General features: G+C 48.1%; 1 protein-coding gene across 2 annotated transcripts in view; it reads left to right on the forward strand.

Annotated features, from left to right (window-relative positions):
* Positions 1-836: 836 nt before the first annotated feature.
* LOC141049587 (keratin, type II cytoskeletal cochleal-like) overlaps positions 837-27,577 on the forward strand; it is a 32,651-nt gene continuing 5,910 nt past the window's right edge. For both annotated transcript variants that reach the window (XM_073546152.1, XM_073546154.1), the window contains exon 1: positions 837-1,269. The gene's annotated coding sequence lies outside the window, so the exon portion shown is untranslated. The remainder of the gene's footprint in view (positions 1,270-27,577) is intronic.

The raw sequence follows: 27,577 nt of genomic DNA on the forward strand, positions 1-27,577 counted from the left end.
TTTCTCGTCTGGATTCGGGGTGTCCCGGGGCTGAGGATTCTGTTCAGCGGTTAAAAGATACATGGGCAGAAGTCCAGCGGTGTATATCTAGGTCTCAAGGCAGGTATAAGTTTTTCGCGGACAGGAAACGAACACCTGGTCCCATGTTTCGGGTGGGAGAGAAAGTTTGGCTCTCCACGCGAAACATTAAGTTAAAGATTCCGTCAGCCAAGTTGGGACCCAAATTCATTGGCCCGTACAAGATTGTGGAAAAAATCAATCCAGTGGCGTATAGGCTGTGCCTTCCACCCTCTTTCAAGATCCCTAACGTCTTCCACAAATCTCTACTGAAACCTTTTGAAGCAGTACGGGGAGACTCCGAGTCTGCTGCTCCTCCGGTTTTGGTCGAGGGGCAGGTGGAGTACGAGGTTGGTCATATCGTAGATTCCAGGTTGGTTCGGCGGTCGGTACAGTACCTGGTTCATTGGAAGGGGTATGGACCGGAGGACAGGTCCTGGGTACCAGCCCGGTTGATGCATGCTGATCGCCTGGTGCGGGCTTTCCATGCTAAGTACCCGGGCAAGCCTGGGGGTCCAGAGGCCCCCCGTTGAGAGGGGGGTACTGTCATGATCTCAGTGCGGGTTTGACTCGCACACGTGGGGTTAATGTTTGGAACCAGTGCTGATGACTGGCATTTCTGGGGTTAAAGGTTGTGATCCCGGTGCAGGCTTACCTGCACACCTGGGGCTATGATTGTGGCCTCTCCCTGGTTCTGGGGGAGGCTTCTTATAGCCTCAGGACGCTCCCATCCCTGTCAGTTATACTTTCGCCCTTGGCATTGTGTGGTGACCCTTGAGTGTGTTTGTGCTGTGTTCTGGTTACTTGATTCTCTGAGTATGACTCGGTCTGTTCCCTGGATATGGCTTTGGATTCTGCCTGGTACCTTATATGTCTGTTTGGTCTTGATCTCTGCTTGGCCCTGATTATCCGCTCTGTCTCCTCCCTGGTACTGTACTGTGATCCTGTGTATGACCTTTGGCTTTGTCTGACCTCCCATCTGTTTATCTCTCCTGTACCTCGCTGGTCTGTACTGTGCATAACCTCTGCTTTGCTTGGACTCTGAGTTCTCTTCCTTCTCTGTGTGCAGGACGCTAAGCTCCGCCCCCTTGCAGTCACATGACCATTCACATGACCATAGGTCCTATGCTGGCTTCCTAAACTTCAGCATCCACAGGTCCTGTGCATCGGTACTTTCTGGCTGTACCTGACCCCGGTACCCCTACATTGCGGGTGAGTCACTGCTCAGCAGAGGCTGCACGCCGGCGCTGACACTCAGGACACGCGCACTGGCTCTATGAGCAAGTGTAGTGCGGTGTCTCTGACACAAATCTGTCCGAATGAAACCTAAAACAAGCTGCCCACTCTCCTTCTATCTGCTCTCCCTTTCTCTGCTTCTCCTCACTGCTGGTGACATATCTCCCAATCCTGGACCCCCACAGCTCATAACCCCCATTATTACCCCTTCATACTGCACCCTATCTAATAAAAACTACCGTAATCTTTCCAACGTAAAACTCGTGCCATTGAAACCCAACCCACTGCGCCCTCTTTCTGGAGCACTTTGGAAAGCCCGCTCCATCTGCAATAAGCTTCATGTGATTCATGACCTCTTTCTCTCTCGCAATCTTGCCTTTCTCGGCCTCACAGAAACCTGGCTGACACCCTCTGACACCGCCTCCCCTGCCGTGCTGTGTTACGGCGGCCTCCACTTCACCCACACTCCTCGCCCTGGCAACAGACATGGTGGAGGAGTGGGCCTTATCCTTTCTTCCAACTGCACCTTCAACCTAATCAAACCTCTTCCCTCCCTAATCCTCCCCTCTTTTGAAGTCCACTCTGTCCGCATCTACTCTCCCTCCAACCTCCAAATGGCCATCATATACCGACCTCCAGGCCCGACCACTGCCTTCATTGACCAATTCTCTACCTGGCTTCTTCATTTCTTTCAACTGACATCCCCACTATCATCATGGGTGACTTCAACATCCCCACTGATACTTCAGTCAGCAGCCTCAGTGGTCCTCCTCAGCCACCCACACAGATGGGCATACATTAGTCCTGGTCTTCACCTGCCTCTGCTCTCTTTCTAACTTCGCCACCTCACCTCTCCCTCTATCTGACCACCATCTACTCACTTTCTCATCCCTGTCCTTCTCTCCTGGCACCCATGTCCAGCAACATGTGCACCCCCGCAGAAACCTTGCACACCTAAACACCCACGCGCTTTCTGACTCTGTTCTACCACTGGCATCCATATCCTCACTCCAAGACACAGACAGTGTCACTGCTTTCTACAATTCTACTCTCGCATCAGCTATTGACAAGGTCACCCCTCTCGTTCATGGTAGAATGCAATGTACCAACAGACAACCCTGGCACAATAACACCACTAAAAAGCTCCGGCAAGTGTCCAGGGCTGCATAATGGTGTTGGCAGAAGACAAATTCGCAAGACGACTTCACTGCATTCAAACAGGCAACACTCGCTTTCAAGTCTGCCCTCACCTCTGCTAAACAGGCCTACTTCACAACCCTCGTATCTTCCCTATCCTATAATCCCAAACAGTTATTCAAAACTTTCAACTCCTTCCTGCGCCCACTGCTGCCTCCTCCAACCTCCCTCATCTCTGCTGAGGACTTTGCCACACACTTCAAAAATAAGATCGACCAAACAAGGCAAGTCTTTATTGTTCAACCATCACAACCCCTTTGTATACCATACCAATTAGTCCAAACCCCATAACCTCCCTCTCCAACATCACTGAAGGGGAGCTTAATCGCCTCTTCACCAAATTGCACCTCAAAACCTGTGCACTTGACCCCATCCCACCTCCTCCCCAACCTCCCCACCATACTTAACCCATCCCTAACCCACCTCCTCAACCTATCGCTAACGTCCGGTACCTTTCCTTCTGCTTTTAAACATGCCACAATCACGCCTATCCTTAAAAAGCCAACCCTCGACCCAACCGCTTTGTCCAGCTATCGCCCAATATCACCGCTCCCATTCGCTTCCAAACTCCTGGAGCTGCACGTCCACGCTGAACTTTCCTCCCTCCTCTCATCTAACTTGCTCTTTGACAATCTACAATCTGGTTTCCACCCCTATCACTCCACTGAGACAGCCCTGACCAAAATTACGAACAACCTACTAATAGCCAAAGCAAACGGAAAATACTCTATACTCCTGCTTCTAGACCTGTCCTCTGCATTCAACACAATTGACCACTGCCTCCTACTACAGATCCTCTCCTCCTTTGGCATCAAAGACCTCGCCCTATCCTGGATCTCCTCATACCTCTCAAACAACACATTCAGCGTCTCCCACTCCCACACTATCTCCTCATCCCACCCTCTCTCTGTTGGAGTTCCCCAAGGCTCTGTTCTAGGACCCTTACTCTTCTCATTTTATACCCTTGGCCTGGGTCAACTCATAAAGTATCATGGATTCCAGTACCACCTTTATGCTGACGACACTCAGATCTACCTCTCTGGCCCAGACGTCACCTCCTTGCTGTCCATAATCCCGGAGTGTCTATCAGCCATATCCTCCTTCTTCTCTTCTCGCTTCCTCAAGCTCAATGTGGACAAATCTGAACTCATCATCTTTCCTCCATCTCACAGATCTTCCGTACCTGACCTATCTATCACAATTAATGACATCACGCTTTCCCCAGTACCGGAAGTCCGCTGCCTCGGAGTAACCCTTGACTCTGCCCTGTCCTTCAAACCACACATCCAAGCTCTTTCTACCTTCTGTTGCCTCCAGCTCAAAAATATTTCCGGAATCCGTCCTTTCCTCAACCCTCAATCTACTAAAATGCTTGTATACGCCCTCATCATCTCCCGCCTCGACTACTGCAACATCCTTTTCTGTGGTCTTCCTGCTAACACCCTCGCACCTCTCCAGTCCATCCTTAACTCTGCTGCCCAACTAATTCATCTCTGTCCTCGCTACTCCTCCGCTTCTCCCCTCTGCAAATCTCTTCACTGGCTTCCATTCCCTCAGCGTATACAGTTCAAATTACTAATACTGACCTATAAGGCCATCTATAACCTGTCTCCCCCATATGTCTCTGAACTAATCTCCTGATACTTTCCCTCACGTAATCTCCGATCCTCCCAAGACCTCTTTCTCTCTTCCACACTTATTCGCTCCTCATCCAACCACCTTCAAGACTTCTCCCGAATAGCCCCCATCCTCTGGAATTCTTTACCCCAACATGTCTGACTATCAACCACATTCGGATCCTTCAGACGGAACCTGAAAACCTACCTCTTCAAGAAAGCCTACAGCCTGCAATGACCCCACTACCTCCTCACCACTACCGGAAATATCACCTCAACCAACACCGGAACTGCTGCAACCCCCTAACCTACTGTCTCCTTGCCCACCATCCTGTAGCATGTAAGCCCAAAAGGGCAGGATCCTCTCCCCTTTGTATCAGTATGCCATTGTAAGTTTGTTTACTGTAAGTGATATCTGTAATTTATATGTAACCCCTTCTTATGTACAGCACCATGGAATCAATGCTGCTATATAAATAAATAATAATAATAAAAATAATAATAATTAACTAGGATCCCCAAGTCCTTCTCCATGTCAGATTTACCCAATGGTTTTCCGTTCAGTGTGTAATAGTGATATTGAATCCTTCCCATGTGTATAACCTTACATTTATCATTTTTAAACCGCATGTGCCACCTTTCGGACCAAGTTTCCAACTTATCCAGATCCATCTGTAGCAGAATACTATCTTCTCTTGTATTGATTGCTTTACATAGTTTTGTATCATCTGCAAATATCGATATTTTACTGTGTAAACCTTCTATAAGATCATTAATAAATATGTTGAAGAGAATAGGTCCCAACACCGACCCCTGTGGTACCTCACTGATCACAGCGACCCAGTTAGAGAATATACCATTTATAACCACCCTTTGCTTTCTATCACTAAGCCAGTTATTTACCCATTTACACACATTCTCCCCCAGACCCAGCAATCTCATTTTGTGTACCAACCTCTTGTGTGGCACGGTATCAAACGCTTTGGAAAAATCAAGATATACCATGTCCAATCACTCACCTTGGTCCAGTCTATAGCTTACCTATTTGCATTTCTCTGTTGAAGCTTGGAGCTGTAGCAGTCTGCTGGTGTCCTCTAGGAGTTTGGAGGACGTTGGAATTTCTCTCTGAGTCTACCCAAACTAAGTGTCCCCCTGGTTGCATTTATTTTACTATTTTTAGTGTTAGTGGGTTGACTAGTGTTCATTGTGTCCTTCCTGGCACAGTGCTTATTGCCAGGGTCACACAGGAACTAGGTATCCTGCTCGGTGACAGGTGCGGAACCTATATAGGGATGGTAGGACAGACAGGGTGACCTTAGATCAGTCTAGGGGTCTGCACTTCACCCTTCCATAGTGTTTGGTTCCCTTTCCTTTATCCCTTTATGTTGCACTTAGTCTGTCCTATACTGTGTGTGACACCTTGATAAGGTCCGTTCAGTTCTGGAATGCGCTCTGCCAGAAAATATGAAAGCATAAAAATGATTTTCGGGGTTTACTAACAACTATAGAAAATTTATCAAAAGCTTCTTGTCAAATCCCTAAATGACATGACAAAGAAAGGACTTCTCAAGGTGATCCAACTGCACCCGTCAGGCATTTTATTATTTGAAGAATTGCTTTTCCACTACTCCTGTACTCATTCAACCCGATATTTCTCAACTATTTATTGCTGAGGTTGATGCATCTAAAGTGTGTACATGTCTGCATCCTGTATGTGTGTGCATGCCTGCGTACTGCATGTGTGTTTATGTCTGCATACTGTATGTGTGTGCATGTCTGCAAATGTGAAGGATGAGGGGGCAGGATGGAACTTGTGTTGTATGCCTATATTTCTCCATCATATTTGTGCATTATGAATCGTATGTAATAAAGGGGCTCACTGAGATTCTTTCACCCCAGGTCAATGTAATCATGGAGTCGGCACTGGGCACTGGTGTTACCCGATGTCACCAATCATAGACCAAGGCGTTTGCATTCAGACCACTGATTCGGGTGCTTAGATGACATGTGCCTTATCATGATGGTGGTGGTTAGGTTCTTAATGGTAATGTCCCTGCTCTTCTTGGCATGGCACAGGTTGCTCTGCAGGACAGTGTCCTACCTTCTCCCTCTGGTCACCCAACTGCCTCTCCTTTTTGTGCTGCTGATCTCTCCCACTCAGCGGTGCAGACCTCACTCTGCATGCCAGATTCCCAGTTTGGGTCAATGACTTTGTCATCCTCCACCTCGTCTTCCACCACCACACCCTGGTTCTCCTGAGTTCGTGACTTAACAACAACAAGATTTAGTGGCAACTGTGTCTCATCACCATCTTCCTCGTTGTTACAGTGTGGGAAATAAAGGAGGAACCTGGAGGTGGACCCTCTGGGTCACGGCTCCAGAGCCCCCGAGGGCGAGCTAACCAGGTGAAACCCACCCCCTATACAGGGAGCGTTAGGAGCAGGCCCCCGAGGGATGGAACCGTAACAGCCGGAGCCAAAGGGACGACCAGGGCTAAAAATATGAGGGTCTGTGGCGAGTGAGGGACAGAGTCCAGGCGCACGGAGGGACTGCAGGAACTAGGGAGAATAGAGACAAGCAGGACCAGGAGCATTAGAGGCAGACGGAGGCTGGTGACTGTGGGCGAGAGAGGAAGGAGAGCCAGGTACGGACAACACACAGAGAGGCTGGACGGATAGCAGAGGGTAGCGGACCAGAGATGCACTAAGGACAAGACAGAGACACTGGACAAGACAGGTGGGGCCACGGAGCAGAGAAGCTACCGGAGGCAGCGCAAACAGGACAGAAGGATAGCGCAGAGGATACAGGGACCTGAGAGGAGCGGAAACGCTAGAGCAGGAACAGCGTCACCGCAGAAGATAATCAGGCATCTTACCTGACAAGATGCCTTGCTGAAAAAGCCGGTGGGCGCCGCCATGTTGTGGGGCGGAGCCACTGCGTCACTGCTCCCAGAGGTCCGAGCGCCAAGGGAATAGACCGGCGCAGGTGCGCAGGAACGACGACGGGGAGTCCGGATGTCTGGAGCGGGGACGCGACGTGGAGCAGGAACGCGCCGGGAGGCGTGCAGGAGAGCAGCGGGGCCGCGCTGGTAAGTATGGCCGGTAGGGGGCATGACACTCGTTATCCAAAAGTTGCCATTCCTTCTGTCATGTTCTTGTGGCTGTGGCTGCTGTAAGGTTTGGGCATCACTAATCAGTGTTCTTCTGTCCCTCTTGGAGCATGCAGGTTGAGAGACCACAATCAAGAAATTATGTAAGAGCTCCTTGAAGTACACTAGTGTGGGATCACTAGTCTCTTGTGATTCAACATTTTGGGAGGAAGAAGGATCAGGGTGAGGATTAAGTGATCCAGGCTGAGGAACCTGGACCATGTGGAACACCGAGTGGTGTTGCCAAGCAGGGCTGCCATCAGGGCAATACTGCCTTCACTGCTGTATGGGGCCCAGTGAACAAAACTAAAGTGCAAGGGTCTAGACCGGGTCCCCTCTCTTGTGCTTCTGCTAACCAGGCTCCATGGTATCATGTACCAGTGGCGTACATTTCTACTTAGGGAGTTTTGGCGCTCTCATGGCTGTGATGGCCGTGCAGCTCCAAAGGAATCCCTCCGCTTGCTCTTTGACCTGCTGTTGACAGTGTACACACTGTCATGTAAGAGCACCAGGAAGCCAGTCCAGAAGCAGAGCTGCAGGGGATCGCATAAGAGGTAAGTATAGAAAACTTATTTTATAGAATTAATTAAATGATCTTGGAGAACAGCAAGTGATAAATTGGGAGTGGGGGAAGAGCAAATGATGATTTTGGAGTGGAAGGGAGAGCAAATGATGAATTGGAAGGGAGGAAAACAAATGAGAAATTGGGTGTGGGGGGTAGAGAGCCAATGACAGTTGGGAGAGCAAATGATGAATTGGGAGTGGGGGTGTGGAGAGCAAATGATGAATTGGGAGTTGGGGGAGAGCAAATGGTGAATTTGGAGTTTGGGGGTGGGGAGAGCAAATGATGAATTGGGAGTGAGGGGTGGTGAGAGCAAATGATAAATAGGGAGTGAAGGATGGGGAGAGCAATTGATACATTGGGAGTGGGGGTGCGGAGAGCAAATGATGAATTGGGAGAGGGGGTGGGGAGAGCAAATTATTAATATTATTATTATTTATTATTATAGCGCCATTTATTCCATGGCGCTTTACATGTGAGGAGGGGTATACATAATACATACAAGTACAGTAATCTTAAACAATACAAGTCACAACTGGTACAGGATGAGAGAGGACCCTGCCCGCGAGGGCTCACAATCTACAACAGAATGAGTGAGGATACAGTAGGCGAGGGTAGAGCTGGTCGTGCAGCGGTTTGGTGGATCGGTGGTTACTGCAAGTTGTAGGCTTGTTGGAAGAGGTAGGTCTTCAAGTTCTTTTTGAAGGTTTCCATGGTAGGGGAGAGTCTGATATGTGAATGATGAATTGGGAGTGGGATGGGGAGAGAAAATGATGGATTGTGAGTGGGGGGTGGGGAATGCAAACAATGAATTGTGAGAGGGGTGGGGAGAGCAAATTATGATTTGGGAAAGGGGGTGGGAGAGCAAATGATGAATTGGGAGTGGGATGAGGAGAGCAAATGATGAATTGGGTGTTGGGGGAGAGCAAATGGCGAATTGGGATTTTGGGGGTGGGGAGAGCAAATGATGAATTGTGAGTGAGGGGTAGAGAGAGAGAGCAAATAATGAATTGGGAGTGGGGGTGCTGAGAGCAAATTATAAATTGGGGGTGGGGAGAGAAAATGATGAATTGGGAGTGGATGGTGGTGAGAGCAAATGATGAATTGGAAGTGGGATAGAGAGGAAATGATGAATTGAGAGTTTGAGGTGGGGGGAGCAAATGATGAATTGAGTGTGGAGAACAACAAATGATAATGAATTGGGGGTGGGGAAGAGTAAATGATGATGAATAAAGGGTGGGAGAGAGAGGCAGAGAGGACATGACATAATGAATTGGGACGGAGGGGTACATGTAAATATCATGAATCAGGGAGATACAGAGTGGGGGCTTTCAGGATGACGGAGTGTTACTGGTAATTTATTGGGGAAAGAGTACAGGAGCTAATTTATATAGTTTTTTGTTGGGGAAAGTGGCTATGTATAGTTAGTGGGGGCACACTGAGGGATTGCAATTTATATTTGAAATGGTGGGTTGCATATTAACTAATTATATATTAATGGTGGGTGCACATTTGTATTTAGCTGCAAAGTGTAGAATTTGAGGAATGTGTTCTGGAAGCAGTGCTCTAGATTAGAGATGAGCGACTTTGCCTTTTTTCGGGTCGAGTCGGGTTTCACAAAACCCGACTTTCGCAAAAGTCGGGTCAAACGAAATCGGCCGATTATTGTGAAAAGTCGAAGTCCAACTGAAACACGCAAATTGCCTCTTCAGAAAGAAAGGACTTTTACTCTACAGCGCCACCTATTGGTAGTAGCGATCCTACAAGTCACAATCAACTCTCCTTACCTTGACAAGCCAGAGCTGGCATGTCACTCTCCGCAAGGAGAAACCTTACAACTGAAACACGAAACCCAATGTAAGTCAATGGGGAAGAAAAGTCGGCAATGAGTGGAGGACAGGAAACACACCTACAGTGCCCATTTTAATGCTAAAAACATCAATATTTATTCCTTAATCTTGTCAACCTTAATTTACTTTATAATAATAGTTAGGCATTGAAAACTGGGGGTTATTTGGCTAAAGTTGGGGGGGTAGTGCTGGCTCCAGATTTTCGTGGGCCCAGGGCTAAAGAGTTTCACTGGGCTCCTTTAGCACATGACACAATTCATGATCCTTTGATACGGCAGAGAAATAGCGGTACAGTACAATGAAAAATACTTCAATTCTTGCATCACATGATTGATATCCATTTTAAATTCTCCAATAGCTCCAAAAACAGACAGTATATTCCTCCTTACAGTATTATGGCCAACGCATAGTGCGTCATACAGAGTGATGAGGACCATATATTTCTCCATACAGAATCATTGGTCCCATATAATGTTCGATACAGTATATGATGAGCTCCACATAATGCTACAGTATATGTTGTTCACCATAGATGAAGCTCCAGTGTCTTATGGGCCCAAATAATGTTCCATATATAATGGGCCCCATTTCTAATGCTCCAGTGTATAATGGGCCCTGTAAATGCTGCTCCAGTGACTGACGTCCACCTTTGGAATGCTCCAGTGCATGGTGGGCCCCAGATATCATTCTCCAGAGTATCATGCTCCCAAAAAATTGCTCCCAACCTTTAAAACAGTTAAATAAGTCTCCTTGCTAGGGAATCCTTGTACTCTGGACTCCTCGTCATCCCCATCTTCCATCTCTCTGCATTTGGACTGTTTAGGCAGAGGGCGTACAGATGTGATGTCATCGCGTTCTTTGACCAGAATGTCACTGTCAGGAAAAGTGTTTGGTTTCCGGGGACAGTATGGCTGCAAAGCTGAATCTTAAAGGAATGTCCAGAAGGGCACCACCAGGAGTGGAGCCTGCGGCTTAATTGGACTCAACACGGGCAACCTCAACCATGCCATCCACAAAAAAGCTGCACAGATTGCAAGCTTAATTCCGTTAACGAACGAGACTCAGGCATGCCCCCGCGGTCCGCGTCCAGCTTGCTAGAGGGACACGCGAGGCTCTGGCATGCGAGATCGGCCAATAACAGGTCTGTCATGCCCTTATATGGCCGGGGCTGCATGCGTGCTGCAATGAAAGGACCAGCGTGTATCGCTTACAGGTGTGGATAACACGCTGAACCCCGTTAGTGATAGGGATCTGGGATTACAATTCTTCCCCGCGAACAAGCATTTCCCAGTAAGTGCAGGTCAACCGTAATTCCGGAATTAGGCCTAAATGGCATTCCAGAAAGAATGTGAAAAAATTAAGTGTCCAAACCACAGGTGCTGTAGCTTGCTTAACAGCTGGGCTCCTCTGCTGAGTAGCACACAGTTCTTACATAAACAGGCGGCATAGCTTGGTTCACGGGTGGCCAACTCTGCTGAGTAGCATACACAGTTACTAGGCCCAAAGTATTAAATGGTGTAAATGCAGTCAAAAAATGGTTGTTTCATAAACAGGCGGCATAGCTCGGTTCATGGGTGGGCTCCTCTTCTGAGTAGCAGACACAGTTACTAGGCCCAAAAGGATTTTCAGGACAATATGCGGTAAAAAATTATTAGAAACACACACGGTGTAGCTCCTTCACATGTGTACTACACCGCTGGCTACCAGACACCGCTACTATGCCCTAAAACTGTATATTGTCATTGAAAACCATTATTAATGTGAAAAAAAAGATACACTTTTGTTTAACGAAACGTTCTCGAACGGAAACTCGAGCGGCCGAATTTTAATCAAAGTGTTATAGTTCAACGAACGGATCTAACACCGCCCAAAACAGCTAGAATTTGAACTTGGCCAACAGTTCCACTCAAACACCACTCATCTGTAATCAGGAGGCAGACTCAGATGGTCTCAGGCACAGTATGGATTCGACAAGATTGCAGAAAGTTGAGAAAGGGTACAGTATCACCGGATAACAGGTATATATAGCATAGTTTAAACATTCAAAATCTCCGTGTTTATTTCCGGAGTACGACAAAGACACTCACAGCCTCAGTATGGATTAGACAACAATCTAAAAAGTAGAAAAAAGGAAATGTTTTTGAAGCGTACACCAGTATACACTGTTGGGGTATTTTTAAATCTTCATATATATTTCTGTCTCAGTAAGACAGTCCAGACTCTCCGCAAGAGGAAACGAGATGCATAAAAGTACAGACATAAAGTCGAGTGATTGCAGAAATTTAGGAATTACTAATCACGGGAAAAACTACCGGGAGAATTCTCAGCGGCGATGCTGACCCTCAATTACTTTGCGTGTGGAGACAGCGAAAACAGTTCTTTGTGAAGAAATGGTTGCTGTATCGCAGTACCGTTGATCCCATCACCGTTACTCATCTCCATCAAATTTTGATCACAGGGAGAGATGTAGACATGGTCCTCACTGCCTATCATGATCTGTCAGGTAACTTTGGAGTGCAAAAGACAGAAGCCACAGCCTGTAGGCGATTCTATTGGATTGGCATGAGAGGGCACATTTAAAAATGTGGGCAGGAATGTCACACGTCTGTGAGAAGGTAAACTGTGAAAGTTGATGATAAACCAACACTGCATGTCATTGTGAGTCGACATCCATAAGAAATGGAAGCAATTGATCATCTGAAGCTAGAGCCCGGCCAGCAGGACAGGGCATAGCTACGTCTTAAGGGGGTTTTACACTAAGCAATATCGCTAGCAATATCGCTAAAACGTCACTGGTTTTGTGACGTTATAGCGATATTGCTAGCGATATCGCTATGTGTGATACTTACCAACGACCGGCTCCCCCGCTGTCCATCGCTGATCGCGCGAGAATGTCCGGCTCCATTTCTCGTCGGGCGCTTCCTGCTGAGACTTCCTGCTGTGACGTCCAGCGACGCGTGGAGGCGGGCGGGAGGACGCAGGATCGCTGTGTGTGAATGGTAAGTATCGTGCGCTGCGTCGCTGCTGCATCGCTGTGAGATCTTTCTGTATGAAAGCTCACTAGCGATCATTTAGCGATGCACCAGCGATCCTGACCGGGTCGGATCTCTGGTTGGATCGCTGGTGCATCGCTAAATGTAAAAGGGCCTTTAGCCATGATCTATCAGTTCACCAAATTTGTAGTGGCAGTCCCAGGGAAGGATTTGACAGCCCAGACTACACAGCGGAGTAGCAGGGAGAGGTAAATATTGCAAATGCTGGGGCCCTGCCCAAGCAAGGGGGACCCACTCGTGGGCGTCGGTACTGGCACTGGGCCCCTCATAGTACGCCGGTGTGTCTGATGGCGGGTGTGCACCCCCACCATCAGAGACACTTGATTGCACTATGAGGGACCCTGTGCCAGTGCCGGCGCCCAAGAGTCCACCCACCTTTCCAGGGCAATGGCACTCGCACGGTTGAGTGTGCTAGGTGGTGACCCCGGCCATGGGGGGGGAGGTAGCCCAGTCAGGGAGGCTGAAAATGTTGATGTTGGACATTCAGCAGCTGCAAATGGAGGAATCGGAGAAGTCCGAGGAAGAGGAGGACAAAAGCAAGCCATTTTTCTGGCAACCTATGTGTCATCAGGGGAAGGTGGGACAAAATCCTTTGAAACCCATGCATGGTTCATTTTAATGAAGGTTAGATCATCAACATTTTGGGTCGACAGACAGGTCCTTTTTTCTATCAGGATCGAGCCAGCAGCACTGAAGACTCTTTCCGATAGCACACTAGCAGCAGGGCAAGGGAGCACCTGTAAGGCATATTGTACCAATTCAGGCCAGGCGTCCAGTTTAGATGCCCAATAGTCAAAGGGGAATGACCTGTGAGGGAGAACATCGATATGGGACGAGAAGTAGTATGTAACCATAGTTGACAACTGCTGTCTCCTGTCACTTTCAATCGATGCAGTATTACCAGTCGTTAGAGTTGAGCGACTTTTGGTTTTTTAGGGTCGCGTTTCGTTTCTTGAAACCCGACTTTTCCAAAAGTCGGGTCGAGCAAGATCGTCCGATTATAGGGAAAAGTCGGGGTCGTCCCGAAACACGAAACCCAATGTAAGTCAATGGGGAATAAAAGTCGGCAGTGAGAGGAGGACAGGAAACACACCTACAGTGCCCATTTGAATGCCAAAAGCATCAATTCTTCTTACTTAAGCTTGTCAACCTTAATTAACTTCATAATACAAGTTACGCACTGAAAAATGGGGGTTATTTGGCTAAAGTTGTGGGGGGGAGGGCTGGCTGCAGGTTTTCATGTGCCCTGGGCGAAAGAGCGCCCCTTTAACACATACCACAACTCATCATGCTCCGATACGGCAGAGAAATAGCGGTATAGTACAATGAAAAATACCTCACTTTTTACATCTCATGACGAGGCCCATCTATTTCTCCATACAGAATCATTGGTCCCATATAATGTTTGAAACAGTATATGATGAGCTCCACATAATGCTACAGTATATGTTGGTCCCCATGGATGAAGCTCCACTGTCTTATGGGCCCAAATAATGCTCCAAACATAATGGGCCCCATTTCTAATGCTCTAGTGTATAATGGGCCCTGTAAATGCTGCTCCAGTGTCTGATGTCCACCTTTGGAATGTTCCAGTGTATGGTGGGCCCCATCTATCATTCTCCAGAGTATAGTGCTCCCCAAAAATTGCTGTCCCAACATTGAAAACAATCAAATAAGTCTCCTCGCTAGGGAATCCCTGTACTTGTCTGGACTCCTCGTCGTCCCCATCTTCCATCTCACTGCACAGTATTTCAACTTTGCAAGTGCTGTGATCCTGAGCAAGCAGGGGGGGCCCACTCGTTGGCGACGGCACTGGCACAGGGCCCCTGATAGTACGGTGGTGTGTCTGATGGCGGGTGGGCCGAACCTGCACTTCTGCAGCTTCCTCTTTGTCACCGTGTAAGATGGAACTGTATATGGGAAGGGTAACCTGAGTTTCATCAGGGTCAGATTCAGGTCGTGTAGCGTGCGAGGGGAATGTAGTGGTCTGGGTCAATGTACCAGCAGATTCATTGAGCAGTGGCTGGGCATCAGTGCACTTGTGTCGCCCCCAGGAGTACGGTCGCCACAGTGGCATTACCTTCTTCCTAGGGAGTGTGATGTCATGCTTGGGAGCAATGAACAATCTCTCTAGCAGGTTAACTGATTGGGCGGCGTTATTCCCACGAGTCATGACCCTCCAAACAGCGTTCATGAAGGCAAAGTGTTTGTTTTACGTGGGCAGTATGGTTGCAAAGCTGAACCTTAAAGGAATGTCCAGAAGGGCACCACCAGGAGTGGAGCCTATGGTTAAGTTCGACTCCACCTGGGAAACCTCAACCATGCCAGCTACAGAACAGATGCACACATTGCAAGCTTAATTCCGTTAACGAACGAGACTCCGTTATGCCCCGCGGTCCGAGTCCGGCTTACTAAAGGGACACGTGAGGCTCTGGCACATGAGATTGGCCAATAACTGGTGTGTCATGCCCTTACATGTCCGTGGCTGCATGTGCGCTACACTGAAAAGGCCAGCGTTTGTCGCTTACAGGTGCAGATAACCCGCTGAACAACGTTAGTGATGGGGATCACTGATTACAATTATTACCCGCGAACAATGATTTCCCAGTAAGTGCAGGTCAACCGCAGTTCCGGAATTAGGCCTAACCGTCATTCCTGAAAAAATGAAAAACTTACGTGTGCAAACCACAGGTGCTGTAGCTTGCTTAACAGCTCGCCAGCCGTTCTCACGCCCAGTATGGATTACACGTGATTGCACAAAGGTGAGAAAGGGTACTGTATCCCCAGATAACATGTATGGATAGCGTACACATTCAAAATATATGTCTATACATCAGGAGGCAGGCTCAGACGGTGTTAGGCCCAGTATGGATTGCACGTGATTGCACAAAGGTTAGAAAGGGTACCGTATCCCCAGATAACATGTATGGATAGCGTACACATTCAAAATATATGTCTATACATCAGGAGGCAGGCTCAGATGGTGTTAGGCCCAGTATGGATTGCACGTGATTGCACAAAGGTTAGAAAGGGTACCGTATCCCCAGATAACATGTATGGATAGCGTACACATTCAAAATATGTCTATACATCAGGAGGCAGGCTCAGACGGTGTTAGGCCCAGTATAGATTGCACGTGATTGCACAAAGGTTAGAAAGGGTACCGTTTCCCCGGATAACATGTATGGATAGCGTACACATTCAAAATATATGTCTATACATCAGGAGGCAGGCTCAGACGGTGTCAGGCACAGTATGGATTTGACGGCCCAGACTATACAGCGGAGGAGCAGGGAGAGGTAAAGATTTCAAATGCTGGGGCCCTGCCCAAGCAAGGGGGGCCCACTCGTGGGCGTCGGTACTGGCACTGGGCCCCTCATAGTACGGCGGTGTGTCTGACGGCGGGTGTGCACCACCACCGTCAGAGACACTTGATTGCACTATGAAGGACCCTGTACCAGTGCCCGCGCCAAAGAGTCGGCCTACCCACCTGTCCAGGGCAACGGCACTCGCACGGTGTCGTGCGCTAGGTGGTGACCCCGGCCATGGGGGGGGGAGGCAGCACAGTTAGGGAGTTTTAGAAAGTGGCATATGTTGATGTTGGACATTCAGCTGATGCAAAAGGTGAAATAGGTCAAGTCCCAGGAAGAGGTGGACCAAAGCAAGCCATTTTTCTGTCACCCTATGTGTCATCAGAGGAAGGTGGGACAAAATCCTTGGAAACCCGTGCATGGTTCATTTTAATGAAGGTTAGATCATCCACATTTTGGGTTGACAGACGGGTCCTTTTTTTCTGTCAGGATTGATCCAGCTGCACTGAAGACTCTTTCCGATAGCACACTTGCAGCTGGGCAAGCGAGCTCCTGTAAGGCATATTGTGCCAATTCAGGCCAGGTGTCCAGTTTAGCGGCCCAATAGTCAAAGGGGAATGACCTGTGTGGGAGAACATCGATATGGGAGGAAAAGTAGTTTGTACCCATAGTTGACAACTGCTGTCTCCTGTCACTTTCCATTGATGTAGTATTACCAGTTGTGTGAGCGGTACTTGAAAAATCAGTCCACAACATTGTCATGAAACCCCTGTCTCCAACGCCACTTCTGCTGTGTGCACCACAAACACCTCTGCCAAGCTGCCCCCGGCCCGTACGGCTCGTGTGAGAACCATCACCGCTGCTGTGTGCTGTGAATGCCTCAAGCAACCGATTTACCAGAGTTGCTTGTTTATTAGCCAATATTAGGTCAAGGTTCTCCTGTGGCATGATGTTTTTGTAATTTGCCTTTATAGCGTGGATCCAGGATGCTGGCCAACCAGTAGTCGTCATCATTTTGGCAATGCTTGGGTCCCTTTTTAGGATCTGCAAGGCATAATCTGACATGTGGGCCAATGTTCCCGGTGTCAATGATGCACTGCGAGTGCTGGGTGGAGGAGCACTTTCTGGCAAATCCACATCCCTCCAGTCATGCACAAACCCTGTACCAGACCTTGCCACGCCAACATTTTCACTTGCCCCACGAGATGCATCCTCCTCCCCTAAGTAATCATCCCCATCATCCTCCTCCTCCTCCTCCTCTTCTTCCTCCACCTCGTCCAGGAGAGGTCCCTGAGCAGACAATGGCTGAATGTCATCAAGGATTCCCTCCTCCTCTTCCTCCTCATCAACATTGGCTGCAGACGCCTGCTCCTTAAGGTGCGTCAAAGTTTACATGAGCAGACGCATAAGTGGGATGCTCATGCTTAGGATGGCGTCGTCTGCGCTTACCAGCCGTGTGCATTCCTCAAAACACTGAAGGACTTTACAGAGGTCTTTCAGCTTCGACCACTGCACACCTGTCAACTCCATGTCTGCTCTCAAAGTGCCTGGCCGTGTATCCTCCCACAAATGCATTATGGCCTGCCTCTGCTCGCACAGCCGCTCCACCATGTGCAGGGTGGAGTTCCACCTTGTTGCAATGTCGATAATGAGGCGGTGGTTGGGAAGGTGGAGCAATCGCTGCAGCTTCTGCATACGAACGGAGTGTACAGGCGACCGGCGGATGTGCGCGCACAGTCTTCGCACCTTCTGGAGCAGGGCTGTTAACTCCAGATAATTTTTGAGGAAGCACTGCACCACAAGGTTCAAGGTGTGAGCCAAGCATGGTATATGGCTGAGTTTTGAAAGGGCTATGGCTGCCACAAAATTACGGCCGTTATCACTAACTACCTTGCCTGCCTCAAGATGTACACTGCCCAGCCATGACTCAGTTTGTCGCTTCAAGTACTCGGCCAGCACCTCGGCGGTGTGTCTGTCGCCCAAACACATCATCTGCAACACAGCCTGCTGACGCTTTCCACTAGCTGCTCGATAGGGGGGACACCTCGTGTGCAACAGTGGCAGCTGCAGATGGAGTGCTCGTACGACTGCGCTCTGTGGACGAGCTTTCGCTTCTGGAGGAGGAGGAGGAGGGTCGAACGCCTACAGCCAACTGTTTCCTATACCGTGGGCTAGGCAGCACTGTCCCACCACCGCTGTCCCCTGTGGACCCTGCATCCACCACATTAACCCAGTGCGCAGTGATGGACACGTAACGGCCCTGGCCATGCCGCCTGGGCCATGCATCAGTTGTGAGGTGCACCTTTCCGCTCACTGACTGCTTGAGTGCATGGACAATGCGGTCTTTCACATGATGGTGGAGGGCTGGGATGGCTTTGCGAGAGAAGAAGTGGCGACTGGGTAGGTCATAGCGTGGTACTGCATAGGCCATGAGTTCGCGGAAAGCTGTGCTTTCCACCAACCGAAAGGGCATCATCTCAAACGAGATTAGTTTGGCAATGTGGGCGTTCAAACCCAGTGTACGCGGATGAGAGACTGAGTACTTTCTTGACCTACTCATAGTGTCTGGGAGGGTGAGCTGGACTTGAGAGCTGCATATGGTGGAAGTAGCGGTGGACAGGGCGGACTGAGAGAGGGTTGATGATGGTGATGGAGTTGGTGTTCTTTCTGATGGCCTAGAATCAGTCTTTCGTTGATATAACAGTGGGATTCCCTGACTGCTGTGGTCTTGCAACGACACCTCAACATTTGCTGCTGTGCTAACCGGTGGGCTTACAGTGGGGGAAACAATGTAGCGTTGCTGACTACCTTCGTTGTGATCAGTTGCACATGTGGCACTTGAGGTTTGGTGTTGTGTCCACGCTTGCAAGTGCATGCTGGTTAAATGTCTAAGCATGCAACTGGTATTCAAATTTTTCAGATTTTTCCCTCGGCTAAAGGTCTTTGCGCACTTCTTACAGATAACCTTGGCCTGATCATGAGGATTTTGTTCAAAAAAGTGCCACACTGCACTCTTCCTACTTTGGCAGACATTTTGCGGCCTAGCACGCTGTGATGTTTTGACCCTCTGGACAAGCTGTCCAGCAACTCTTTTGATGTTTGGAACCTGTCTTTGGAGTGCTCCGGGCCTGCCAGTTAACAGCTGTTGCGATGTCTATGTCTGCTGTGGATGCTCCTCATCTGAGCTATTGGAAGCAGCACCCTCTTCCCCCAATGGATGCCAATCTGGGTCATCAACTGGGTCATCCATCACCTCCTCTTCTATGTCATGTGCACCTTCCTCTGTGTCACCGTGTATGGTGGTATAGTGTGTGGGAAGGGGCACCTGAGTCTCATCAGGGTCAGAATCTGGCTCTGTACACTGCGAGGACAATGTAGTGCTCTGAGTGAATGTACCAGCAGAATCATCCATCAGCGGCTGTGCATCAGTGCACTCCATGTCAGATTCATCTTGGCCTGGGTAATTCACCATTTGACTTGATAATCCAGGCATGGTATGTGAAAACCGCTCCATGGAGTAATCAGTAGTATGGCCTGCGTCATCCTTCAATCTTGGTTGGGGTGAAGGACACAAGGAAAGGTGTGGTTCATGAACATGAGCCTCCAATGACGACTCAGTGCTTTTACTTTTTACAACTGAAGAAGAGGAGGCGATAGAGCTGAAGGCTGAGTCAGCAATGTAAATCAAAACTTTTTCCTGATGCTCTGGCTTTAAAAGCGGTTTGCCAACTCCTAGAAAACTAAGCGTTCGAGGCCTTATGTAGCCAGACGATGACGCAGGCTCAACACCTCCTGCATTCGGTCCTATTTTGCTCTTACCACTACCATCAGATCCACCACCAACACCATCATTACCAGCTGCCAACCCCCGCCCAATTCCACGGCCTCTTCCACCAGCCTTCCTCATTTTTGGTAGAAATGTAGACAAAATCCAACAAACTATATAGTAATGTAAAACAAGGTACAAGGTGTCTATAGGACAGGGGAGATTTTGAATTTCTGCAGACACTTGTGGACACTGGACACTTTTGGATTGTGTGAGGGCCACTGATATCTGAGCGCTATGTCACAGGCTCGATGGCACAGCTGTGACAAAAGTGACGAGAGGATAAGGGAGATTTTGAATTTCTGCACACACTTGTGGACACTGGACACTTTTGGATTGTGTGAGGGCCACTGATATCTGAGCGCTATGTCACAGGCTCGATGGCACAGCTGTGACAAAAGTGACGAGAGGATAAGGGAGATTTTGAATTTCTGCACACACTTGTGGACACTGGACACTTTTGGATTGTGTGAGGCCCACTGATATCTGAGCGCTATGTCACAGGCTCGATGGCACAGCTGTGACAAAAGTGACTAGAGGATAAGGGAGATTGGATTTCTTTTAAAAAAGCAGTTTGCAGAGCAGTGGGTAAACAGCAATGCAGGAATGTCAGGAAGCCTTAAAAGGCAGCCCAACAACCAACACCACTGATACACCACTATATAGCCTCCCCTTGCACTGCACACACAGTGACTGGTGTGTTGTACAGGCCAAATCGCTAGCAGCAAAAGCAGTTTTTTTTTCTTCTCAGCAGGACAAAAAAAAAAATTGGGATTACTTTTAAAAAAGCAGTTTGCGGAGCAGTGGGTAGACAGCAATGCAGGAATGTCAGGAAGCCTTAGAAGGCAGCCCAACAACCAACACCACTGATACACCACTATATAGCCTCCCCTTGCACTGCACACACAGTGACTGGTGTGTTGTGCAGGCCAAATCGCTAGCAGCAGAAGCAGTTTTTTTTGTCTTCTTCCCTGCCTAACGCTCTCCCTACAGAATCAGCAGCAACCTCTCCCTATACTGAGATCGGCAGAAGTAAGATGGCGGTCGGCGTGCACGCCCTTTTATACCCCCTGTGATGCCCACCAAAGCAAGCCAATCACTTGCATGCCCTTCTGAAAGATGGTGGTGACCCCTGCCTATGTCATCACGTTGCCCACAGTGTCCGTGGATCCTGATTGGCTGAAAAAGAGCGCAAAACAAACTTTTGAAACGCGACTTTGGCGCGTAAGTCGCCGACCTCGTGGCCGACCTCATCCTAGGGTCGGGTTTCGTTTCATGAAACCCGACTTTGCCAAAAGTCGGCGACTTTTGAAATTTTTTGACCCGTTTCGCTCAACTCTATTTACTAGTTATAAGCTAAAGCAGTGATGATATACAACAGCAATCACATCATGGACTCAATATGTGGTGGTAGTCACTTCAAAGACATATAAGAGATGTCATCTTTGGACAATCCTTTGAGTTGAAAATTACTAGTAAAATAATCTGATACAGATATTGTATGCACATACAGCGTGATGTATCTAAATGATCTCTGGAGAAATTACATATCAGATAATCTAGCAACTGATTCGTATCCTTCATCTTATAGGCAAATTTTACAAATGTTATAGTACACATTAATAAGTCAGGTTCAATTATTGGAATTAAAAAGGTATTAGAATATCTACTGATAGAATTTGGACAATTCTTCATGTCCAAAATGTCTATCTGTCTATCTATCTGTCTATCTATCTACTGTATCTGTTATATTCTATCGATCTTTCTAATATCTGTCTATCTGTATAGTCTATATTTGAATATATAAATTTTTAAAACAACATTTAATCCTCACTTTACCGTAACAGTTCAGCACGTGGTATTATCTATATTATCTATTATCTATATTATTTCAAATAACAGTTTTCTACAAGTCTCTTATTTCCAAGAATCTGTTTTAGGGTTTTCCTAAAAGACAGCGGAAAGCTCGAAAGAGTTGTCACTGTACAGGAGGGGTGGAAAACTCTGCTTTAAATTTAACCGTCATTTTTATTTTTATTTCATAAATAAGTGGTGCACATAGAAATAAGTAACTTTGTATTATATCTTTATCAGAGAAATCTTCTTTCTGATCCAGGACTGATCAGTTATTCTGAGAATTTTCATCTCACAGGTAAAATCTATATTTGGTTAATACAGACTTTATATTAGTGAGATAGAGATGGCAGTTGCTGCTGATAAGAATCTAAGAGGCACGAGTCAGTTGGTGCCAGGATGTGAAAGAAAAAACATATGTGAGCAACAGATCAGGCTCAAGGCTGACATCGTCCTAGAACTGCCTGAGAGCGGTCTGATCCTGGGGAGGTCTCGACTACATAGGTCAAGTACAGATGACCAACTACGTAGATCATGCCTCGAAAGTCAGACGCTGATCACCAGTCAGAGAAATACCTGTCGCCCCTACAAGAAGACTCAGAGTGAACCGAGCCATTACTTTCAGCATAGATGTGTGGTTCAACGTGTGACCCAGGGCCGTGCTTCAGGGAATGAAGGTAGCCAATGCGACGATCAGAGCCGATTAAAGAGAATATGACTGTGACGGGCCTAGTTTTGAAAGTGGTGCCTATTAAGCTAAGGCATCAAGGCTAAGCATTACTTAATACTTATCAGGTCCCTGACAGCGCCGGCGTACAGCCTCTGCTGAGCAGGGACTCACCTGTACTGTCAGGGCCCCGGGGACTGGAATAGCCGGAAAGTACAGATGCACAGGACCTGAACGCTGAAGCTTTAGCAAGCAGGCACAGGACCTATGATCATGTGATAGCAAGGGGCGGGGCTTAGCGTCCTGCTTTCAGAGATGGTAGAAAGCTCAAAGTCGGGCAAAACGGAGGTTATACACAATACGGGCAAACAAGGTACAGGAGGGATAAACAGACGGGAGGTCAGACAAAGCCAAAGGTCATACATAAGAGGGCGGTGCGGTACCAAAGAGACGAGCAGAGAGTAGTCGGGTCACAAGCAGAGAGTCATACACGAGAGAGTGGTGCGGTACAAGAGGGGCAGGCAGAACTCGTAACAGGGACTGAACGGGATCACAACCAAACAAGCAACAAGTTATCAGGCACAAGGCACACGTATACAAGAGGTCAACTAACTCAGCTGAGGGCAGGAGTATAGCTGACACCGGACCTAAGTCCAGTGAGCATTAAATAGCCGCCCTCTGCCAGAAAGAGGCAGCACAATTAACCCACGTCTTACCAGGACGGGCCAAAGCGAAATCCCGTCCTGGATCATGACAGTACCCTCCTCTCAATGGGGGGGCCACTGGACCCCCAGGTCTCTCAGGGTACTTGGTGTGAAAGGCTCGGATCAACTGATCTGCATGAACCGATCGAGCAGGAACCCACGTGCGTTCTTCAGGACAGTAGCCCTTCCAATGTATCAGGTATTGAAGGGCACGACGGACCAACCTGGAGTCAACTATTCGTTCCACCTCGTCCTCCGACTGCCCGTCTAACAAAACCGGTGGCGGAGAAGCTGATGATCCCTCCCCACCGGGCCTCATAGGTTTCAAAAGGACCTTATGGAAAATATTAGGGATCCGCAGAGATGGCGGGAGACGCAACCGAAACACCACCAGGTTAACTGCTTCAGTAATTTCATAGGGACCTATAAACTTGGGTCCAAGCTTTGCAGAGGGGACCTTGAGCCTTATTTTCTTGGTGGATAACCATACCTTATCCCCGATCTGAAACACCGGACCCGCAGATCGTTTATTGTCCGCAAAAAATTTAAATTTGTCCTGAGCCTTCGTAATGTTATTCTGGACCTCCCGCCATACCTCCCCCAACCGCTGGATCATCTCATCCGCCCCAGGACACCCAGAATTCAAGCGTGAAAAGTCTCCAAAATGAGGATAAAACCCATAATTGCAGAAAAATGGAGATGTACCCGTAGACTGGTTAATGCGGTTGTTAAATGCAAACTCGGCCAACGGTAACACAGAGCACCAATCATCCTGTCGGGCTGAGGTCAAGCAATGCAGAATTTGCTCCAGAGACTGACTGGTCCACTCAGTCTGCCCATTAGTCTCTGGATGGTAAGCGGATGAAAAGGATAGACCAATACCCAACCTCTTACAAAAAGCTCTCTAAAATCTGGAAACAAATTGCACTCCCCTATCAGACACCACATTCAAGGGTACCCCATGCAACCTCACCACATGCTCAACAAACAATCTGGACAATGTTTTCGCATTAGATAGAGCTGCCAAAGGTACAAAATGTGCCTGCTTACTAAACATGTCCACTACAACCCAGACGACGGTATTACCCTTGGAGGGGGGAAGGTTGGTTTTGAAATCCATGGACAAATGCGTCCATGATCTCTCAGGAATTGGCAGTGGTACCAATTCCCCGGCCGTCCGGTTATGGGGGGTTTTTGCATGGGCACAAACCTCACTCGCAGACACATACTATCAAACATCAGAGGCTAAAGAAGACCGCCAGAATACTCTTGCAATGGCCTTATGGGTGGCCGAGATCCCTGGATGTCCACCCAGAACTGAGTCATGGAACTCCCGGAGGACCTTGAGACGAAACAGAGCTGGCACAAAAAGTTTATCCACCGGCTTAGCTGGAGGTGCAAGAGACTGAGCTTCCCGAATCTCTCGTTCCAACATATTAGAAATACCTGCCACCACCACCCCAGGCTGAAGAATGGAGGATGGAGGTCCGGGGGGGACATCGGATCTAGACTGCGTGACAAGGCATCCGCTCTGACATTTTTGGATCCTGGCCGAAAAGTGATCGAGAAGTTGAATCGGGAAAAAAAAAAGTGACCATCTAGCCTGCCTGGGAGTCAACCTTTTAGCTGACTCAATGTAAACTAGGTTTTTGTGGTCCATGATTACGGTTATAGGATGGACAGCCCCCTCCAAAAAATGCCTCCATTCTTCAAAGGCCAATTTTACGGCCAGAAGTTCCCGATTCCCCACATCATAGTTTCTCTCCGCAGGGGAGAATTTCTTTGAGAAAAAGGCGCAAGGTCTTAAATTGATCAAAGTGGCAGGTCCCTGGGACAATACCGCCCCCACCCCCACCTCTGAGGCGTCTACCTCAACAATAAATGGTTCAGATGGGTGCGGTTGAATAAGAACCGGGGCAGACATGAAACATTTTTTCAAAAACTGAAATGCCGCTACCGCTGCGGTTGACCAATTCTTGATATCAGCCCCCTTTTGAGTCATGTCTGTGAGGGGTTTAACCACCTGTGAGAACCCCCTTATAAATTTACGATAGTAATTGGCGAATCCTAGGAAACGCTGCAGAGCCTTGAAATCACAATGTTGAACCCACCCGACAATGGTCTGCACCTTATTAGGATCCATGCGATACCCTTCAGCAGACACGATGAACCCCAGAAAGGACAGTTCCTGAACAAAAAATAAACATTTTTCAAGTTTAGCAAAAAGACAATTCTCCCGGAGCCTTTGGAAAACTGCCCAAACATGACCAGTGTGAGCCTGTTTATCAGGAGAGTAGACCAATATGTCATCCAAATATACCACCAAAAAACGTCCAATAAAATCTGAGAACACATGATTTATGAAATTTTTTTAAGACCGCTGAAGCATTGGTCAGGCCAAAAGGCATGGCCAAATTTTCAAACAACCCCTCAGTAGTGAGAAAAGCGGTTTTCCACTCATCTCCGTCCCGGACTCGGATAAGGTTATACGCTCCCCGTAGATCTAATTTCGAAAACCACTTAGCCCCGGACAACTGATTGTATAAATTAGGAATAAGTGGAAGGGGATAGGTATTCCTCACAGTTATCTTATTTAACTCACGAAAATCGAGGCATGGGCGTAAACCACCGTCTTTTTTCTTTACAAAAAAGAACCCCGCCGCCACAGGAGAAACAGAAGGATGAATATGTCCCTTACGGAGACTCTTGGAAATACATTCCTTCATCGCCGCCCGTTCCGGACCCGAGAAGTTATACAAGTGGGCTTTGGGCAATTTAGCATCTGGAACTAGGTCAATGGTACAATCAAATGGGCGGTGTGGTGGTAAAACCTCAGCCTATTTTTCAGAGAAAACGTTCATATAGTCTTTCAGGCACTCTGGAATACCTTCCAGACCCACGGACGACACAGACACAGAAACAAGACATTTCTCAGAGCAATAGGGACCCAATTTAACAATGTCCCAAGATTCCCAATTAATCACAGGATTATGAAATTGTAACCAGGGGAACTCCAACACCAGTCCCGCAGGCAGGTTGTCCATTACAAAACATGAAATATGTTCCTGGTGCAAGGAACTCACTTTAAGGAGAAACACTTCAGTGCGAAACATAACGTCATTCTTAACCAGTGGTGTTTTGTCAATGGCAACAATGTGAATAGGAGTCTCCAACCTAACTGTCACTAACTTACACCTGGACACTAATTCAGAGTCAATAAAGTTCAATGACGATCTGCAATCCACGAAGACAGAAGTGGATATGGAGATACTCCCACAACAAAGTTCCACTTGCAACAACATTTTAGAGAAGGCAGAAAAGGGTACCTGAGAGCCTGGGTGACCTCCACGATAATCACCCGGGCTCAGTCGCTTGTTGGTTAGTGGACGGGAGGGGCAATCCTTTTTCCAATGTCCAGAATCGCCACCGTGAAAACAGCATTTTCCCACGCGCAGTTGTCTACTTTCATTCTCTTTGAGGTCGATGGTTCCCATCTCCGTGATTTTCAATGTAGGGCTGGCTCCCCTTCTTTGGGAGAATAATGGTCTCTCAATTTGCATCACTCCCCTCGCCTGTAGCCTACGATCCATTCGGATGGCCTGTGTCATAGCCTCCTCCAGGGAATCAGGCAGGGGGTGGAGAGCCAAGGCATCTTTCAGATGTTCAGACAGGCCTCTACGGAACAAACCACAGAGGGCGGCATCATTCCAGCAGACCTCAGCGGCCCAGGATCTAAACTCGGAGCAAAACCACTCGGCTGAGCGCTTCCCCTGGCAAACTCTCATCACCATGTCCTCAGCCATACGCATCTGATTAGGCTCATCATAAATATGCCCCAGGGCCTCAAAAAATGCAACCACAGTCATACGCTCAGGGGCCGTGGTAGGAAGGGAGAAAGCCCAAGCTTGGGGGGCTCCCCTTAACAGAGACATAATGACCCCCACTCTCTGACTTTCATCTCCAGAAGAGTGTGGTCTTAAGGAAAAAAAAAGCTTACATCCCTCCTTGAAAACTTAACCGGGCACTCCGGGGAAATTAATGTAACATCCCGAGCCCCCGATGAAAAAAAACCCCTGCACAGTGTCAGCGATCAGCTGCTGAGACTGAGCCAGGACTCGTTGTTCTCCAAGGAGTTTCTGAGACATCTGAGTCAGGTGTCTTACCTGCTCAGAAAGAGTGTGCATAGGATCCATCACACACACACAGGAGAATGGGAGCAGAGAAAAAAATGGTATGGGTCAGTTATAATATCAGGTTCCTGACAGCGCTGGCGTACAGCCTCCGCTGAGCAGGGACTCACCTGTACTGTAGGGGCCCCGGGGACTGGAATAGCCAGAAAGCACAGATGCACAGGACCTGAACGCTGAAGCTTTAGCAAGCAGGCACAGGACCTATGGTCATGTGACAGCAAGGGGGCGGGGCTTAGCATCCTGCTTTCAGAGATGGTAGAAAACTCAGTCAGGCAAAATGGAGGTTATACACAATACGGGCAAACG

Source organism: Dendrobates tinctorius, unplaced genomic scaffold, assembly GCF_039654945.1.
Source record: "Dendrobates tinctorius isolate UK_male_01 unplaced genomic scaffold, ASM3965494v1 ptg000145l, whole genome shotgun sequence".
Lineage (NCBI taxonomy): Eukaryota > Metazoa > Chordata > Amphibia > Anura > Dendrobatidae > Dendrobates > Dendrobates tinctorius.